Genomic DNA, 8,136 nt, shown 5'->3' with positions numbered 1-8,136 from the left:
TATTCATATTCATATTCATATTCATATTCATATTCATATTCATATTCATATTCATATTCATATTCATATTCATATTCATATTCATATTCATATTCATATTCCATATTCATATTCATATTCATATTCATATTCATATTCATATTCATATTCATATTCATATTCATATTCATATTCATATTCATATTCATATTCATATTCAATATATTCATATTCATATTCATATTCATATTCATATTCATATTCATATTCATATTCATATTCATATTCATATTCATATTCATATTCATATTCATATTCATATTCATATTCATATTCATATTCATATTCATATTCATATTCATATTCATATTCATATTCATATTCATATTCATATTCATATTCATATTCATATTCATATTCATATTCATATTCATATTCATATTCATATTCATATTCATATCATATTCATATTCATATTCATATTCATATTCATATTCATATTCATATTCATATTCATATTCATATTCATATTCATATTCATATTCATATTCATATTCATATTCATATCATATTCATATTCATATTCATATTCATATTCATATTCATATTCATATTCATATTCATATTCATATTCATATTCATATTCATATTCATATTCATATTCATATTCATATTCATATTCATATTCATATTCAATATTCATATTCATATTCATATTCATATTCATATTCATATTCATATTCATATCTATTCATATTCATATTCATATTCATATTCATATTCATATTCATATTCATATTCATATTCATATTCATATTCATATTCATATTCATATTCATATTCATATTCATATTCATATTCATATTCATATTCATATTCATATTCATATTCATATTCATATTCATATTCATATTCATATTCATATTCATATTCATATTCATATTCATATTCATATTCATATTCATATTCATATTCATATTCATATTCATATTCATATTCATATTCATATTCATATTCATATTCATATTCATATTCATATTCATATTCATATTCATATTCATATTCATATTCATATTCATATTCATATCATATTCATATTCATATTCATATTCATATTCATATTCATATTCATATTCATATTCATATTCATATTCATATTCATATTCATATTCATATTCATATTCATATTCATATTCATATTCATATTCATATTCATATTTATTCATATTCATATTCATATTCATATTCATATTCATATTCATATTCATATTCATATTCATATTCATATTCATATTCATATTCATATTCATATTCATATTCATATTCATATTCATATTCATATTCATATTCATATTCATATTCATATTCATATTCATATTCATATTCATATTCATATTCATATTCATATTCATATTCATATTCATATTCATATTCATATTCATATTCATATCATATTCATATTCATATTCATATTCATATTCATATTCATATTCATATTCATATTCATATATTCATATTCATATTCATATCATTCATATTCATATTCATATTCATATTCATATTCATATTCATATTCACATTCACATTCATATTCATATTCATATTCATATTCATATTCATATTCATATTCATATTCATATTCATATTCATATTCATATTCATATTCATATTCATATTCATATTCATATTCACATTCATATTCACATTCACATTCACATTCATATTCATATTCATATTCATATTCATATTCATATTCATATTCATTCATATTCATATTCATATTCATATTCATATTCATATTCATATTCATATTCATATTCATATTCATATTCATATTCATATTCATATTCATATTCATATTCATATTCATATTCATATTCATATTCATATTCATATTCATATTCATATTCATATTCATATTCATATTCAATATTCATATTCATATTCATATTCATATTCATATTCATATTCATATTCATATTCATATTCATATTCATATTCATATTCATATTCATATTCATATTCATATTCATATTCATATTCATATTCATATTCATATTCATATTCATATTCATATTCATATTCATATTCATATTCATATTCATATTCATATTCATATTCATATTCATATTCATATTCATATTCATATTCATATTCATATTCATATTCATTTTCATATTCATATTCATATTCATATTCATATTCATATTCATATTCATATTCATATTCATATTCATATTCATATTCATATTCATATTCATATTCATATTCATATTCATATTCATATTCATATTCATATTCATATTCATATTCATATTCATATTCATATTCATATTCATATTCATATTCATATTCATATTCATATTCATATTCATATTCATATTCATATTCATATTCATATTCATATTCATATTCATATTCATATTCATATTCATATTCATATTCATATTCATATTCATATTCATATTCATATTCATATTCATATTCATATTCATATTCATATTCATATTCATATTCATATTCATATTCATATTCATATTCATATTCATATTCTATTCATATTCATATTCATATTCATATTCATATTCATATTCATATTCATATCATATTCATATTCATATTCATATTCATATTCATATTCATATTCATATTCAATTCATAGTCATATTCATATTCATATTCATATTCATATTCATATTCATATTCTATCATATTCATATTCATATTCATATTCATATTCATATTCATATTCATATTCATATTCATATCATATTCATATTCATATTCATATCATATTCATATTCATATTCATATTCATATTCATATTCAATTCATATTCATATTCATATTCATATTCATATTCATATTCATATTCTATTCATATTCAGATTCATATTCATATCCTATTCATATTCATATTCATATCATATTCATATTCATATTCATATTCATATTCATATTCCATATTCATATTCATATTCATATTCATATTCATATTCATATTCATATTCATATTCATATTCATATTCATATTCATATTCATATTCATATTCATAGTCATATTCATTCATTCATATTCATATTCATATTCCATATTCATATTCATATTCATATTCATATTCATATTCATATTCATATTCATATTCATATTCATAGCATATTCATATTCCTATTCATATTCATATTCATATTCATATTCATATTCATATTCATATTCATATTCATATTCATATCATATTCATATTCATATTCAATATTTCATATTCATATTCATATTCATATTCATATCATATTCATATTCATATTCATATTCATATTCATATTCATATTCATATTCATATCATATTCATATTCATATTCATATTCATATTCATATTCATATTCATATTCATATTCATATTCATATTCATTATTCATATTCATATTCATATTCATTCATATTCATATTCATATTCATTATCTTCATATTCATATTCATATTCATATTCATATTCATATTCATATTCATATCATATTCATATTCATATTCATATTCATATTCATATTCATATTCATATTCATATTCATATTCATATTCATATTCATATTCATATTCATATTCATATTCATATTCATATTCATATTCATATTCATATTCATATTCATATTCATATTCATATTCATATTCATATTCATATTCATATTCATATTCATATTCATATTCATATTCATATTCATATTCATATTCATATTCATATTCATATTCATATTCATATTCATATTCATATTCATATTCATTCATATTCATATTTCATATTCATATTCATATTCATATTCATATTCATATTCATATTCATATTCATATTCATATTCATATTCATATTCATATTCATATTCATATTCATATTCATATTCATATTCATATTCATATTCATATTCATATTCATATTCATATTCATATTCATATTCATATTCATATTCATTTTCATATTCATATTCATATTCATATTCATATTCATATTCATATTTCATATTCATATTCATATTCATATTCATATTCATATTCATATTCATATTCCTATTCATATTCATATTCATATTCATATTCATATTCATATTCATATATCATATCATATTCATATTCATATTCATATTCATATTCATATTCATATTCTATTCATATTCATATTCATATTCATATTCATATCATATTCATATTCATATTCATATTCATATTCATATTCATATTCATATTCATATCATATTCATATTCATATTCATATTCATATTCATATTCATATTCATATTCATATTCATATTCATATTCATATTCATATTCATATTCATATCATATTCATATTCATATTCATATTCATATTCATATTCATATTCATATTCATATTCATATTCATATTCATATTCATATTCATATTCATATTCATATTCATATTCATATTCATATTCATATTCATATTCATATTCATATTCATATTCATATTCATATTCATATTCATATTCATATTCATATTCATATTCATATTCATATTCATATTCATATTCATATTCATATTCATATTCATATTCATATTCATATTCATATTCATATTCATATTCATATTCATATTCATATTCCCATTCAATAAATTTCATAATTCATATTCATATTCATATTCATATTCATATTCATATTCATATTCATATTCATATTCATATTCATATTCATATTCATATTCATATTCATATTCATATTCATATTCATATTCATATTCATATTCATATCATATTCATATTCATATTCATATTCATATTCATATTCATATTCATATTCATATTCATATTCATATTCATATTCATATTCATATTCATATTCTATCATATTCATATTCATATTCATATTCATATTCATATTCATATTCATATTCATATTCATATTCATATTCATATTCATATTCATATTCATATTCATATTCATATTCATATTCATATTCATCATCATATCATATTCATATTCATATTCATATTCATATCATTCATATTCATATTCATATTCATATTCATATTCATATTCATATTCATATTCATATTCATATTCATATTCATATTCATATTCATATTCATATTCATATATTCATATTCATATTCATATTCATATTCATATTCATATTCATATTCATATTCATATTCATATTCATATTCATATTCATATTCATATTCTTCATATTCATATTCATATTCATATTCATATTCATATTCATATTCATATTCATATTCATATTTTTCATATTCATATTCATATTCATATTCATATATTCATATTCATATTCATATTCATATTCATATTCATATTCATATTCATATTCATATTCATATTCATATTCATATTCATATTCATATTCATATTCATATTCATATTCATATTCATATTCATATTCATATTCATATTCATATTCATATTCATATTCATATTCATATTCATATATTCATATTCATATTCATATTCATATTCATATTCATATTCATATTCATATTCATATTCATATTCATATTCATATTCATATTCATATTCATATTCATATTCATATTCATATTCATATTCATATATTCATATTCATATTCATATTCATATTCATATTCATATTCATATTCATATTCATATTCATATTCATATTCATATTCATATTCATATTCATATTCATATTCATATTCATATTCATATTCATATTCATATTCATATTCATATTCATATTCATATTCATATTCATATTCATATTCATATTCATATTCATATTCATATTCATATTCATATTCATATTCATATTCATATTCATATTCATATTCATATTCATATTCATATTCATATTCATATTCATATTCATATTCATATTCATATTCATATTCATATTCATATTCATATTCATATTCATATTCATATTCATATTCATATTCATATTCATATTCATATTCATATTCATATTCATATTCATATTCATATTCATATTCATATTCATATTCATATTCATATTCATATTCATATTCATATTCATATTCATATTCATATTCATATTCATATTCATATTCATATTCATATTCATATTCATATTCATATTCATATTCATATTCATATTCATATTCATATTCATATTCATATTCATATTCATATTCATATTCATATTCATATTCATATTCATATTCATATTCATATTCATATTCATATTCATATTCATATTCATATTCATATTCATATTCATATTCATATTCATATTCATATTCATATTCATATTCATATTCATATTCATATTCATATTCATATTCATATTCATATTCATATTCATATTCATATTCATATTCATATTCATATTCATATTCATATTCATATTCATATTCATATTCATATTCATATTCATATTCATATTCATATTCATATTCATATTCATATTCATATTCATATTCATATTCATATTCATATTCATATTCATATTCATATTCATATTCATATTCATATTCATATTCATATTCATATTCATATTCATATTCATATTCATATTCATATTCATATTCATATTCATATTCATATTCATATTCATATTCATATTCATATTCATATTCATATTCATATTCATATTCATATTCATATTCATATTCATATTCATATTCATATTCATATTCATTCATATTCATATTCATATTCATATTCATATTCATATTCATATTCATATTCATATTCATATTCATATTCATATATTCATATTCATATTCATATTCATATTCATATTCATATTCATATTCATATTCATATTCATATTCATATTCATATTCATATTCATATTCATATTCATATTCATATTCATATTCATATTCATATTCATATTCATATTCATATTCATATTCATATTCATATTCATATTCATATTCATATTCATATTCATATTCATATTCATATTCATATTCATATTCATATTCATATTCATATTCATATTCATATTCATATTCATATTCATATTCATATTCATATTCATATTCATATTCATATTCATATTCATATTCATATTCATATTCATATTCATATTCATATTCATATTCATATTCATATTCATATTCATATTCATATTCATATTCATATTCATATTCATATTCATATTCATATTCATATTCATATTCATATTCATATTCATATTCATATTCATATTCATATTCATATTCATATTCATATTCATATTCATATTCATATTCATATTCATATTCATATTCATATTCATATTCATATTCATATTCATATTCATATTCATATTCATATTCATATTCATATTCATATTCATATTCATATTCATATTCATATTCATATTCATATTCATATTCATATTCATATTCATATTCATATTCATATTCATATTCATATTCATATTCATATTCATATTCATATTCATATTCATATTCATATTCATATTCATATTCATATTCATATTCATATTCATATTCATATTCATATTCATATTCATATTCATATTCATATTCATATTCATATTCATATTCATATTCATATTCATATTCATATTCATATTCATATTCATATTCATATTCATATTCATATTCATATTCATATTCATATTCATATTCATATTCATATTCATATTCATATTCATATTCATATTCATATTCATATTCATATTCATATTCATATTCATATTCATATTCATATTTATATTTATATTTATATTTATTTTTATATTTATATTTATATTTATTTATATTTATATTTATACAGCACAATTGTACAATTATCGATATTATATGGTAGATAACTTAAATTAATAGATAATAATGTAATGCTCAAATGCAACTGCAATTGTTAATGACAGGTAAAAGAATGGGAATGTTTTGTGTTGCCGATCAAAAGTTTGAGACGATCAAAAAAATTATGTTAGCGTATTGAAATATGATGATGAAAACACTCAAGATCTCATTAAAAGATGTATAGTATTCTGGTCCAAAAATATATACCCAAAGCTGTTCAACTCTGTAGAAAGTTAATAAAGTTAAAGTTTTAATTAGTTATTATTCAATATATTTTGATAATATGGTACAAATGCAATAAACGATAAATGTATAATAAACAAATAAAATAATAAATATATGAAATATACATTTAGCCATTTCATTTGTCATGAAAATATTCTTAAA

Source organism: Ctenocephalides felis, unplaced genomic scaffold (assembly GCF_003426905.1).
Source record: "Ctenocephalides felis isolate EL2017-DRISC unplaced genomic scaffold, ASM342690v1 CF-g0.4_SCAFFOLD_01492, whole genome shotgun sequence".
Taxonomy (NCBI): Eukaryota; Metazoa; Arthropoda; class Insecta; order Siphonaptera; family Pulicidae; genus Ctenocephalides; species Ctenocephalides felis.
The sequence above is the reverse complement of the archived record's forward strand: the minus strand, read 5'-3'. Positions refer to the sequence as shown.